The 15,526-nt window shown below is 31.0% G+C and overlaps 2 protein-coding genes and 1 pseudogene across 12 annotated transcripts in view; 2 read left to right on the plus strand and 1 right to left on the minus strand.

Annotated features, from left to right (window-relative positions):
* The window catches only part of LOC145255614 (pleckstrin homology domain-containing family H member 2-like), a 1,732,783-nt gene that overhangs the window by 123,597 nt on the left and 1,593,660 nt on the right, over nucleotides 1–15,526 (plus strand). The gene's annotated exons all lie outside the window — the stretch shown is intronic.
* The window catches only part of LOC145255616 (histone-lysine N-methyltransferase SETMAR-like), a 252,289-nt gene that overhangs the window by 46,981 nt on the left and 189,782 nt on the right, over nucleotides 1–15,526 (minus strand). The gene's annotated exons all lie outside the window — the stretch shown is intronic.
* On the plus strand, nucleotides 13,780–13,896 carry LOC145256033 (5S ribosomal RNA; annotated as a pseudogene).

The raw sequence follows: 15,526 nt of genomic DNA on the forward strand, positions 1-15,526 counted from the left end.
CACATAATAGCCTAAAAAAATTTTTTTTATTGCTTTCACACATAATAGCCTAAAAAAAAATTTTTTATTGCTTTCACACATAATAGCCGAAAAAAAAATTTTTTATTGCTTTCACACATAATAGCCTAAAAAAAAATTTTTTATTGCTTTCACACATAATAGCCTAAAAAAAAAATTTTTTATTGCTTTCACACATAATAGCCTAAAATTTTTTTTTATTGCTTTCACACATAATAGCCTAAAAAAATTTTTTTATTGCTTTCACACATAATATCCTAAAAAAATTTTTTTATTGCTTTCACACATAATATCCTAAAAAAATTTTTTTTATTGCTTTCACACATAATAGCCTAAAAAAATTTTTTTTATTGCTTTCACACATAATATCCTAAAAAAATTTTTTTTATTGCTTTCACACATAATATCCTAAAAAAATTTTTTTTATTGCTTTCACACATAATATCCTAAAAAAATTTTTTTATTGCTTTCACACATAATATCCTAAAAAAAATTTTTTTATTGCTTTCACACATAATATCCTAAAAAAATTTTTTTTATTGCTTTCACACATAATATCCTAAAAAAATTTTTTTATTGCTTTCACACATAATATCCTAAAAAAATCTTTTTTATTGCTTTCACACATAATATCCTAAAAAAATTTTTTTTATTGCTTTCACACATAATATCCTAAAAAAATTTTTTTATTGCTTTCACACATAATATCCTAAAAAAAATTTTTTTATTGCTTTCACACATAATATCCTAAAAAAATTTTTTTTATTGCTTTCACACATAATATCCTAAAAAAATTTTTTTATTGCTTTCACACATAATATCCTAAAAAAATCTTTTTTATTGCTTTCACACATAATATCCTAAAAAAATTTTTTTTATTGCTTTCACACATAATATCCTAAAAAAATTTTTTTATTGCTTTCACACATAATAGCCTAAAAAAATTTTTTATTGCTTTCACACATAATAGCCTAAAAAATTTTTTTTTATTGCTTTCACACATAATAGCCTAAAAAAATTTTTTTTATTGCTTTCACACATAATATCCTAAAAAAATTTTTTTATTGCTTTCACACATAATAGCCTAAAAAATTTTTTTTATTGCTTTCACACATAATATCCTAAAAAAAATTTTTTATTGCTTTCACACATAATAGCCTAAAAAAATTTTTTTATTGCTTTCACACATAATAGCCTAAAAAATTTTTTTTATTGCTTTCACACATAATAGCCTAAAAAATTTTTTTTATTGCTTTCACACATAATAGCCTAAAAAAAATTTTTTATTGCTTTCACACATAATAGCCTAAAAAAATTTTTTTATTGCTTTCACACATAATAGCCTAAAAAATTTTTTTATTGCTTTCACACATAATAGCCTAAAAAAATTTTTTTTATTGCTTTCACACATAATATCCTAAAAAAATTTTTTTTATTGCTTTCACACATAATATCCTAAAAAAATTTTTTTTATTGCTTTCACACATAATATCCTAAAAAAATTTTTTTTATTGCTTTCACACATAATATCCTAAAAAAAATTTTTTATTGCTTTCACACATAATATCCTAAAAAAAATTTTTTTATTGCTTTCACACATAATATCCTAAAAAAATTTTTTTTATTGCTTTCACACATAATATCCTAAAAAAATTTTTTTATTGCTTTCACACATAATATCCTAAAAAAATCTTTTTTATTGCTTTCACACATAATATCCTAAAAAATTTTTTTTTATTGCTTTCACACATAATATCCTAAAAAAATTTTTTTATTGCTTTCACACATAATAGCCTAAAAAAATTTTTTATTGCTTTCACACATAATAGCCTAAAAAATTTTTTTTTATTGCTTTCACACATAATAGCCTAAAAAAATTTTTTTATTGCTTTCACACATAATAGCCTAAAAAAATTTTTTTATTGCTTTCACACATAATAGCCTAAAAAAATTTTTTTATTGCTTTCACACATAATATCCTAAAAAAATTTTTTTTATTGCTTTCACACATAATAGCCTAAAAAAATTTTTTTTATTGCTTTCACACATAATATCCTAAAAAAATTTTTTTTATTGCTTTCACACATAATATCCTAAAAAAATTTTTTTTATTGCTTTCACACATAATATCCTAAAAAAATTTTTTTATTGCTTTCACACATAATATCCTAAAAAAAATTTTTTTATTGCTTTCACACATAATATCCTAAAAAAATTTTTTTTATTGCTTTCACACATAATATCCTAAAAAAATTTTTTTATTGCTTTCACACATAATATCCTAAAAAAATCTTTTTTATTGCTTTCACACATAATATCCTAAAAAAATTTTTTTTATTGCTTTCACACATAATATCCTAAAAAAATTTTTTTATTGCTTTCACACATAATAGCCTAAAAAATTTTTTTATTGCTTTCACACATAATAGCCTAAAAAATTTTTTTTTATTGCTTTCACACATAATAGCCTAAAAAAATTTTTTTTATTGCTTTCACACATAATATCCTAAAAAAATTTTTTTATTGCTTTCACACATAATAGCCTAAAAAATTTTTTTTATTGCTTTCACACATAATATCCTAAAAAAAATTTTTTATTGCTTTCACACATAATAGCCTAAAAAAATTTTTTTATTGCTTTCACACATAATAGCCTAAAAAATTTTTTTTATTGCTTTCACACATAATAGCCTAAAAAATTTTTTTTATTGCTTTCACACATAATAGCCTAAAAAAAATTTTTTATTGCTTTCACACATAATAGCCTAAAAAAATTTTTTTATTGCTTTCACACATAATAGCCTAAAAAATTTTTTTATTGCTTTCACACATAATAGCCTAAAAAAATTTTTTTTATTGCTTTCACACATAATATCCTAAAAAAATTTTTTTTATTGCTTTCACACATAATATCCTAAAAAAATTTTTTTTATTGCTTTCACACATAATATCCTAAAAAAATTTTTTTTATTGCTTTCACACATAATATCCTAAAAAAAATTTTTTATTGCTTTCACACATAATATCCTAAAAAAAATTTTTTTATTGCTTTCACACATAATATCCTAAAAAAATTTTTTTTATTGCTTTCACACATAATATCCTAAAAAAATTTTTTTATTGCTTTCACACATAATATCCTAAAAAAATCTTTTTTATTGCTTTCACACATAATATCCTAAAAAATTTTTTTTTATTGCTTTCACACATAATATCCTAAAAAAATTTTTTTATTGCTTTCACACATAATAGCCTAAAAAAATTTTTTATTGCTTTCACACATAATAGCCTAAAAAATCTTTTTTTATTGCTTTCACACATAATAGCCTAAAAAAATTTTTTTATTGCTTTCACACATAATAGCCTAAAAATTTTTTTTTATTGCTTTCACACATAATAGCCTAAAAAAATTTTTTTATTGCTTTCACACATAATAGCCTAAAAAAATTTTTTTATTGCTTTCACACATAATAGCCTAAAAAATCTTTTTTTATTGCTTTCACACATAATATCCTAAAAAATTTTTTTATTGCTTTCACACATAATAGCCTAAAAAAATTTTTTTATTGCTTTCACACATAATAGCCTAAAAATTTTTTTTTATTGCTTTCACACATAATAGCCTAAAAAAATTTTTTTATTGCTTTCACACATAATATCCTAAAAAAATCTTTTTTATTGCTTTCACACATAATATCCTAAAAAAATTTTTTTATTGCTTTCACACATAATATCCTAAAAAAATCTTTTTTATTGCTTTCACACATAATATCCTAAAAAATTTTTTTTTATTGCTTTCACACATAATATCCTAAAAAAATTTTTTTATTGCTTTCACACATAATAGCCTAAAAAAATTTTTTATTGCTTTCACACATAATAGCCTAAAAAATCTTTTTTTATTGCTTTCACACATAATAGCCTAAAAAAATTTTTTTATTGCTTTCACACATAATAGCCTAAAAAAATTTTTTTATTGCTTTCACACATAATAGCCTAAAATTTTTTTTTTTTTTTTGTATTGGTATTAGAAAGTCGTTTCTGATTAGAATTAAATTGCCCGGTTGTAATATCCGCTTAAATATATTTTAATTCTTGCAGATACCCTATTTATTATTACAGAAACAATTCTTTATTGATTATTATATTGTACCTAATATATAGTACTGATTTTAAAAGCTTGAAAATTTGACTTGGGTACCATCAGCTAGAATAAAAACCAAAACATTAAGCGCTCCAAACGCGTTCTCTACCATTTTAGTTATCGCCTGACAGATAAGAAAGATTTACAATTAAACGACTTCAAGCTATGAATGAATTTGCGCATGCGCAAAAGTAATAGAAATAAGTCGGCAAGTTGAAATAAACAATTTGCATATCAACTTGCCGGAATATTTCTGTAAGAGTTATCCATCCAAACAAAGATTTTACTCGTTATAAACTATCTTTCGTGTATGATTACTATTTCCTGTTAATTTCAGTGTTATGTGACAAGTAGTTTAAGAGTTTATCGGTTAAATATTTACACATGCATACACACATTTACTGTTATATATATATATATATTATAAAAAAATTCAAACACGGTAGAATATATGCTTAAGTAGCAGTTTTAGTCATTTAGAACTGTTTTAAAGCTTCACCGCTCACTCATTTTTCGACCAAATTTCAAACAATTATTACAGTCTATAGATCATCTTCGCAGCTATTTTCAATTTTCGTTCAGTAAAACAAAAGTTATGATGAGTATACTGGTGTTCAAAATCGTAAAAAAACATAAGGAGGTGAGCGACGTTTTTATGCCTGGTTTCCATAGCAACCACGTCACTTCAGCGACCACTGTTGCTACCAGTTCACTGCTCTTGCGAAAAGAGAAGTAACAGGTGAAATAGAGAGAACGAAAGAATGAAAGGGAGATAATTGGTGGGATTTTATTGAAAGCAGACGAGTGCTGTAGATTGTTATTACATATGTGTGTATGTTATGTTTATGGGGGCAAAAAAAAAAAGACTGAAATGAAACAAAGGACAAGTAAATTTATTGGAAGCCTTCAAAAATCATAGATTTCAATAGAAAAATGCAAGCATGAAAAGTAATATGGTTAAGCTTAAATATGGAAAAGTAAAAGACTAGTTGTTAAAACTGGAAAAGAAAAGAACAAGATATTCTAGTAAAAAATAAAATAAATTTATAACTTGAAATACTGCAGCATTAAGATTTTCTTTTTAATTCAATTTATAACATTATATAATCAATTCTTAATACTGCAATATTTTAAGTTATAGATTTATTATATTTTTTGCAAGATTATCTTGTTCTTTTCGTTTCCAGTTTTAACAACTAGTCCATGTTTAAGCTTAACCGTATTACTTTTCATGCTCGCATTTTCTATTGCAATATATATGTATATATGTTTTATATATACATTATGTTTTTATATTGATTTTATATATACATTATGTTTCTATTGCAATATATATGTATATTAGGCACCGCCAAAAATGGCCGCAAAATCAAGTTGTTGTTTTTTAAAACTAAATTACATTTATTAAAATCCATTATTTCTGAGTAACTTTTTTTTTTTCCAGAAAGATAAAACCCTGAATTTTATCATATAGAAAACAGAATAATGTAAAACCTTTTCTACTATTTTTAATTAAATTTTAAATGTTAAATTTTCCCAAAAAGTTAACAATTGACATTTTTTGTCTTGCACAAAAAACGTACTTAAATATTTAAAAAAAAAAAAAGGTTTTTGAAATAATTAATTTATTTATTTATTGTCTAACTAAGATTTAGGATGATTTTCTAAGAGAATATGCAAAAATATTATAATATAAGTACCTGAATTTCAAATAATTCCACTTATTCATATAGGTAACCAGATATCTCGCGTCGATCTAGAGTTTATATCGACTCTGTTTACGTTTTGCGTTTGATAAGAAGAAAACTATGGAAGACCAAACAGGCCAAAAAAACTTGTTTTTCAGTGACGAAAATTTCAATGTATTATTAAGCTGAGGCTGGCCAGTACCAGATGGGTGACCATTTGTATGAGTTTGGTTTTTAATGTGTATGTGTGTGGGGGCCAGGCTCCCCAAAATGGGGGGGGGGCAATTTAAAGCAGAATAAAAAAAATTATTTCAGCGCGTTTGGTCCACCGTAGTCGAAAGGCGGCAAACGTTTTCAAACGGGATCGAAAAAAATGATGCTATTTTTAACACAAAGGGCACAATATTTATCGAATTTTTTTTTTGTATCGATTATTCAAAGCATGCCCTGTTTAATAATGGTCATGCATTATGCGGCTCGCTAAATAAAAATTGTTAATTTATTTATCAAAAATTTTAAAATGGATTTTTTCGTATAAATATTAAAAAATTTTTTTTTTTGTTTTGCTTAACTTAAATTAATTATTTTACTTAACATATTCACCGAATTTCACACTTCAAAACTCAAAAGCGGGATAATTAAACACAATCGAAGTTCTGATATTCAGACGTCAAAATAAGGTATGCAAACAATTTTTTTTTTTTTTAATCTATAATTCTGTCCCTTACAACAACACAATATGTTTTGTTCAGTTTCAGATGATTATTTTAAGCATATTTGTTCCCACTTCAAAACAAGGGGGGGGGTTTGTAAGCAAAAAATATATATATATATATATAAATATCGTTTATGAAAAATAAGTACACTGTTATAAAGTTCATTCTTCTCTTAATAATCGCTGAAAATTTCGTATTGATCGGATAATTACCTGATTTTTGGTAGATTTTTAAAAAGACGGTCCGTCAAAAAGTACTGACCTGCCCCCCCCCCAGTTTTGGCGGTGCCTAATGTATATATAGCGTAAGCAAAAAGTAGGTGGACAGTAAAAAATATTTAGTTTAAAGATCACATATACATACAACTATGTGTAATATAAGACAATTATGTACATAAACTTCACTTGCCACTGGTATTTAACAATATCGACTCAGGAGAGGTGTGGTTGGAGATTGCGCACCTCCTGCCACAAAAAATTTAACGCGCAGTCACCCCTACGTGGATATCCATAGTCTGTCAAAGACTGAAGGAGCCTTATATATATATATATATATATATTTACAAGGTCGCGTGTTAATGTTTCAGCTAAACGGTCGCTTAAAACTCAGGCGACTTAATAAATGGTTACTTTCCGCAGAAGAAACCAGTTCTCAAAAACTGGTTTCTTCTGCGGAAAGCAACCATTTATTCAGTCGCTTGAGTTGGACTTGTGGTTTTAACCGGCCATCTGTCCAAAACACTAGGTAACGAAGGGTTTATTGTAGGTTTTGGAGAGGTAAAGGTCCCCCCCCCAAAAAAAAAAAAAAAATTGTTGGAATTCAAATTCTTAAAATGGCTACTTCTTGTTCAATTATTTATACAGACCAGTGGAGGAGCTATAATAATTTGAGAAATGTAAAATATGGGGACGGGGCTATCAACCATTTACAAAGTTGTGTTGAACCGATCCTCCGTGTTTGTACCAACAGTATTGATTATTATTTAAAAGTTAGTTTCAATTAAATTATGTGATCATTTCGACTTAGTTTTTATTTTTTTTTAATTTAAGTTAAACTATTGCAAATGCCCGTCTCCGTAGCACGCTTTCTTCCAACTCAATCTCCCGTTCCTTTCACGACTCCTTTTATGCACTTAATATAGTTTCATTTGCACAGAAACAACGAGAGTCTGCATTACTCACGCGTGATCATCAAACAAAAGCAACTGTGAGTCGTCATTTTTTTTTGTGATGCGATCGAACCCTACAAAGTACACACCCAAATTCTTAAAATGGCTACTCCTGGTCCAATTATTTACACAGACCAGTGAAAGAGCAATAATAGCTTGAGAAATTTAAAATATGTGCATGGGAACCATTCACCATTCAGAAAATTTTGTTGATTCGGTCCTCACAGTTGCAAATACGGTATTAATTATTACTAGTGAGACATATAGAAATTCCACAGCGGCATCTTTCATATGTAATATATTGCTGTTGGGCATTCTGTGGACGTTCAGCGTGAATGGAGATCCTGCAATATTATTGTACCTATTCACAATGCCTCCCCACGGGACAGAGTTAGACACCAGGGTCGTTTTTTAACGCGGAGAAAAGGTACAAGAATAAAAATTTGTCTCGGTCGTGAAGGAATGCTTCTCCACCAAAAGAGAACAAGAAATGGAAGTGCAGCATCCGAAGAACAGATACTACACTTTGATTGTAGCCCTTTTGTTAAAACTGTAAAATTATTTTTCAAAGTAATCTGGTTTATGTAGTATCAAAATATATTTGGTTATTATGGTTTATCTCCAAAATCTTTATAAGAGTCTGTGATGTATTTCCATGGTATGAACGCCCGGCATAAACGGAAACCCCACGATATTATTACAACCTTCTTTAGACAGAACAGATACTACCCTTGGATCCTAGCCAGGAGACCAAGAATGTATATTTTAGTTTCACGTACGGCCCAAAAGCGACATCATTTGTTTTTTTATTAATTTTTTTTTTTACGTTGCTTCTTCGGGTCGGGAGATCCTATTTATTAAAAAGGAAGATAGAAGGTGATAACTAGGGCTGTGACAACAGCATATTATTTTCATTGTTTTGACTCTCGAGTATATATCCGACACAGTTAATCAACCGAGAACCACATCACTCTATATAAAAGCATATAAGATATCAACAGATACACACTCAAGAGTCAAAACAATGAAAAGAATATGCTGTTGTCCTCGCCCTAGTGATAACATACTACAAACATTAAATTAGCGTATCTATATCCCAATTTAATGTTCCTAGTATGTTATTACCTTATATTCTCCTTTTTAATAAATAGGATCTCCCTATCAGATAATTTATAATCTGGAAACCGTGACACATGTACGTACAAACGTACGTTACAGATACTACGGTATTAATATATAGATTACATAAAACATACGAGGTGCCTTCAATAATTTTCCAGACTTTTTTGTACAAGCATTTAAAATTGTTGTAGACTCTTGAAAATTAAGTATGTTATTGCTATGCATCTTATGAGATTACGGACGTATTTTTATGATTTCAGGTTCAAATAAACAGCTACAGCAGGAATTGGAATACACCCCACTAAAGCCTGATTGTCTATTTTAAACTTGGAAAAATGCCACAGAAACGTATGGAATGCTTCAGACTGCTTTTGGACCATCTTGCATGAATTGAGCATCAATATTTGAGTGGTATATGAGATTTAGGGAAGGCAGGGAGTCTGTGAGGAATGATGAAAGGTGTGGGAAGAATAAAGAAATCAGAACACCGAAGTTGATTGGCCAAATAAAGAATTTCATGGATAAGGACAGTTGTGTGTCTATAGAGACAATAATTGGAAGATTTGCGCGAAGTTTGTCCTAAGAGTGCTCCATTCTTTTCACAGACTATTTAACCCAGATGGGCATTAAGACAGTTCCTCACCCTCCCTATAGTTCAGGGCTTGCTTCCTGTGACTTTTGGTTATTCCCTAAGCTCAAGGAAATCCTTAGAGGCTGTCGTTATGAGACAATTGACGAGTTGAAAGGCTGTGACGAGGGTCATTAATACACTCCCACAAGAGGACTTCCAGAAGTTGTTGGAACAGTACAACAAAGGCATTGCAGCCGGAGGAGATTACTTCAAAGGTGATTAGAGTTTCATGTGTGTATTATTAATAAAAGTGCTCATACAATAAAAGTCTGAAAACTTGTTGAAGGCGCCTCGTACTACAAAAGCGCTATTTCACTCATTTAAATGCTTGATAAACAATTACAGTCAAAGTACTTAACTAAATTCTTATTACCGTAATTTTTTCCTTGATTATTAATTGACCAAATTGACCAAATTCCTAGGTTGTTTTGGAATCGAGTTAAACATACCAGTTAAACCCTGGGTTTACTTTTACACAAGTCTCGCTGCTATTATTTTTTTCTAGTTTTTAATAATTAAGTAGTTTTTTTTTTATCTGCGAACGTCAAGTGGTTTCATGTCTTGTCTGGAGCTGTTTCTATAAAAAAAAACTGCCCTTTTATGCGCTCAACCAAAATCCGAAATGAAAAATGGTTTTACGATGTCAATCATTTGTATTTTTTTATTTTTTATTTTTTTATTTTTTTTAATTTATTTTTTTATTTATTTTTTTTATTGTTTATTTTTTATTTTTTTATTTTTTATTTTTTTATTTTTTATTTCGCTGATAAAAAACAAAACAAAAAGAAACTCACGAAAGCATATAAATATCGTTGATAAACTTATAGATAAACCAATTTCCTTTCGTTTGATGTGTAGTTTGACAGGGTTTTATGAGTTTATAGCGATTTTATGAGTGTCTTTCTGCTGCATCGCCATCGTAAATGCCGTTTTAGTGACGTTTTGCATCATTTTTAATTTTCTTATTTTGCTCCAGCTGAAGATGGGGCATCCTATCTGATGGCAGACATTTACCCACTATCTCACACATTCCAACCGAGATATCGCCTTAAGATTTTAACCGCCCCTTCAAATGCAATTTTTTGCACTTGGTTCACCGGGTATATTTGTCAGGTAGTTTTATTTAAATTCTTCCTCATGAGTCCGGTTGTCCATATAATTACTGGAATGATAGAGATCTTCCTAAGATTCCAGTTTCTTTTCATGTTGTACGTAAGACAGATAATACATAATAACAGAGCTGAGAGGGGGGAAACCATCATTGAGGAATTAACTTCTACTAAGGTTGCTTCTTTCTCCTTCTTGTCCCATATCACTATGTCTGGTTTAATAGCTCCGTTTTCTAGGTACATAGCTGTAGGAATTGCGTAGTCATAGTGAATGGTGCATAACTTATTTCCAACTGTTCTCACTGGTACATGTTCCCAGGACTTGCTGCTATATTCGATATTCACCTTTTTTACAGATGATCCAGTGGCGGTATTTACACACTCCGCGGAATGTGATCTCAATATTATACTGTCCTTTAGTCGGATTATTGTTATACAGTGTTTAACTCTGATGCAATCAATTTTATTCAGGGTCTATTTTTAGCTTAATCCATATTAGTACTCTCATAGCTTTTTTTTTTATCTTCCTGCTGACGAATATTTTTCTCTTATTAATCCTTATCCTCTAGTCATTATTGGCCTTGATAAGTGTTGACTCAATAGTAAAAAATAAATAAATAAAACTGTTTTTAGTCCGATTGCCATTTTACAGTGTTCAATTCCTATTCGATCAATTTGATCCGGGGTTCATTTTCAACTTGATACAGTCGAGTGATTTTTACGTTGATCCCGACTTGATCTCTTTTTTTTTCTCTTTCTACTCTCGTTATTTAATCTCGGTATCCACATAATCCAATTCATCCAAATAATGAGTGTTGATACTTACAGCCTCACTTCTTTCTGAGTACACTTTGTACCGTTTTGAACGATTAAAAAATGACTGGATCAAGAACGATGGACTCAGCTGAAATGACCTCAGATTATAAATTTCAAATCAGATTAATTTAATCAAGATTTATTGATCAAAATTGTAGTTGAGTTGCTGCTGAATTCTTCGGCAATCCAATCATGATGGTGTCTACAGGAGAGTTCTGATTTTTTTATTTTTTTATTTTATTTTTTTTTTTATTACATTTTCACCCCAAACAAGGCACATTGCCACTTTGGTGTAGGGGGCTACTATCAGGGGAAACATCTACTGGGGTACTATGTAGGGATTAGGGCAGCGAGATGTTGGTTCACGTTGCACTTGAACTTATGCATGTCAGTACAGTTGGGGAAGCAGTGACCTGGAATGGAATTCCAAAGTCTAGCTGTTCTGGGGAAGAAACTACTGGAGTAGAAAGATATTTTACATCTAGGGATCTCTACAGTGTGGGGGTGGGATTTTGCAGCTTGTCGGGTCTGTCGAGGGTGCTCACGTCGTGGGGGCACAAGTGCTTGCAGTTCTTCAGAGCATTCACCATTATAATATTTGTAGAATTGGTGTAATAGTTCTATTACATTATGATCGGGCAACGTCAGATGTCCCGAGTAGAGAGGCAAGTGACTGCCGTTTGAACTGGTGAAAACGCTATGAAAATAACAAAGTGTTTTGATAACGGAAGAATGTTTTGAAATAGGACTGGAATTTAATGTAGAAATAATTAAGCCAGAAATATGTAAAACAATGAAATGTTTAGAAGGATGTTTAATAATATCGTATCGGAATATTTGGTTTTAATAAATAAAGATACGTGACAAAAGACCAGGCAAGGGTCTGTGGTTACGTAGATACATGACGTAACGAGTTTTGAGACACATTAGGAAGATAGTTAATGATCTGTAACGGACAGCCGAGAGATGGCAAGATCGATGATTAAGATGTAGATAAAACTGTATCAGCGTTCAACCTTCCCCAGATGGGAACAGCATTCTAGAATAAAGGTTGACGAAAAGAAAGCCGAGGTCTGTTGTTCGTGGTAGAATTTTCGTTGCAGCTTTCCGTCCAACAAGATCGAAGATGGACCAAATGTTGTAACCCCCATAGAATGGTATTCGTCCCTTTTGTTGAAGGTATGTCTTTCTGTGTCTGGCAAGAGACAAAGATGTTTATTCTGTTCCTTATTTGTTGTTAGATGTGAACACACACCGGATGTTTTGCGACATTTTGAAAATTAGACGATCACACGTAAATACACGTACGAGAAACAGACGCACATTCAATAAGATATTCCTTTCATGTACATGTGTATAGATGTACAGACTAAGGGAATACAACATATTCTCGTTTGGTGTCGTTTCAAAATCCCTTCATATTACAGCACAGTTCAAAGAGAGAGTGAGACAGAAGGTTTGAACAGTTCGTTAGAAGCCCTACAGGTGTGAATATGTTAATTTAAAAGTATCCAGATCATATATTACTGATCTCTCCCTGTCTACGTCACCCTGCTTCATCAGTGATTTGGAACGAAAATCAAGTTGAATAAACCGCCTCTCTCTTCCAACTACTTGGTGTAATAGTTCTGTGCCGTGCCAGATTTTTATGAAGCTCAACCGTAGTAGAGCTGATACACCAAATGAAATACTGTTGCCCTTTTCTTTTGTATTGATTTTTATCTGCCACCTCCTAAAAAAAACTCAGTTCTTGTACATAAGAAAATCAATAATTATACTCGAAATGCTGGAAGTTGAATGGGAGCAACAGCTTTTGACAAAAGAAAACAAAATTAGGAATAATAACTGTGCATATGAATTAAGCAATTTTAATTCAATCATTTCGTATGAATCAAATGCTTCTATTGGTGGCATTGGTTTTGTTTTGATCACTGGACAAAAACAGTTGATTAAAAACAATTGTGCCGATTAAAGTTTGATCTGTCACACACACACACACACACACACACACACACGTAGTCCAATATGACAAACTCTTTACTGGCCGCCATGAAAGAGGTGCACCGAAGAAACGATATAAAGACCCACTAAAAAAGTCCCTCGGGGTCTGCCACAGTGATCTACTCTCACTGCTGACCGTGACACCTGGCGATGCATGGTCCACCATGCTTCCACCTCCTTTGAGGTCTCCCACACAGAGAATTTGCGAGAGAAACGCTGCAGAAGGAACATCCGGGAAGCCTCGGCAGCCGTACCTGAGGTGACATTTGACTGCAGCTGCTGCGGCAAAACCTGCTTGTCCCGAATCGTACTCGCCAGACACAAACATGCCCGCAGTTAATAACGTCATATAGCCATTAATATTAAATGTACGGCATAATCACGTTGACACACCGGTTCTCGTCAGATCACCGAAGTTAAGCAACGTTGAGCCTGGCTAATACCAGATGGGTGACCATTTGGGAATTCTAGGCACTGTATGTGCTCTCCGCTTATCTCGGCATTGTTTCCAGTCGTCTTGTACCTCAACTTGCCACTGGTATGCAACAATGTTGACTCAGGAGAGGCGTGGTTGGAGATTGCGCAACTCTTGCCACACAAATTTCACACGCAGGCACCCTTATCCATAGTCTGTCAAGACTGAAGGAAGCCTCTTTATAGCCGTTAATATATTTTTAAAAGATATGTCACGGTTAATATTCTTTCTGGAAAAAAATATGTTCGTTAAAATTTAAATATAGGTGTGTTACTGAAATATCTTAGCTTTTAAAAATATATTAACGGCTATATGACGTTATTAAAAATCTCCCTCTCTTAAACAACGCAACCCCACTTTTTTTTTCTTTTTTATTAAATTTCCAACGTCTTTTTCCGTTTATGAAATGGAACAGCGTCACACTTTTTACAAGAAAATTTTCAAATGTTTCTACTGGTTTTTTTGTTTTCTTAATTTCTACATGTATATCTGTCGGGTGCTGTATAACTCGACACCCACTGTCTTGTGGGCCAAGGTTCTTTAACCAAAGGCTAAGGGTGAGGTAATCCTGACAGAAACCTCCAGAGAAGCTTAGATCCTGTCACTTGTGACATGCATGACCCACCAATGTGTGGAATATGCTCTGATGCCCAGCAGCCTAACTCCCAGACATGGATCGAATAGCATTAGGGTGGAGAGGGTTTTAAAATCCATAAAGTGGAAGACCAGTATCCGCATTAAGCTGGTCTAGAGTTTGACTTGCTGCTGGCTATCCTGTTCTTGCTTATTGCTGGATCTCAACATTTTGAACCGAGGGAGAGACTTTAGGGTGGAGAGGGTTTTAAAATCCATAAAGTGGAAGACCAGTACCCGCATTAAGAGAGACTTAGCTGTCATACAAAGCTAAAACTCTGCAATAAAATCTTTATACAGATACTCCCTCAGACAAAAAAAAAAGAAGAAAAAAGAAGTACTGTGACGATGAAAAAGTTGTGACGCGTGTAGGCCTTACAGGCTGGGAGCATGTAATAACTGATCTGCCATCGTATGTATGTATGTATGTATGTATGTATGTGTATGTATGTATGTATGTATGTATGTATATGTATGTATGCATATGTATGTATGTATGTATATGTATGTATGTATGTATGTATATGTATGTATGTATATGTATGTATGTATGTATGTATGTATGTATGTATGGATGTATATGGATGGATGTATATGTATGGATGGATGTATATGTATGGATGGATGTATATGTATGTATGTATGTATGTATGTATATGTATGTATGTATATGTATGTATGGATGTATGTATGTATGTATGTATGTATGTATGGATGTATATGTATGTATGGATGTATATGTATGTATGTATGTATGGATGTATGTATGTATGTATGTGTATGTATGTATGTATGTATGTATGTATGTATGGATGTATATGTATGTATGTATGTATGGATGTATGGATGGATGTATATGTATGTATGGATGTATGGATGTATGTATGTATGGATGGATGGATGGATGTATAGATATGCGTATGTATATTTATATATGTATATGTATGTATGTGCATGTATATGTGTATGGTTATGTGTATGTGTGTATGTATATTTGTGTATGTA

The sequence above is a fragment of the Euprymna scolopes genome, chromosome 31 (genome assembly GCF_053919585.1).
Source record: "Euprymna scolopes isolate OS-2025 chromosome 31, ASM5391958v1, whole genome shotgun sequence".
Lineage (NCBI taxonomy): Eukaryota > Metazoa > Mollusca > Cephalopoda > Sepiida > Sepiolidae > Euprymna > Euprymna scolopes.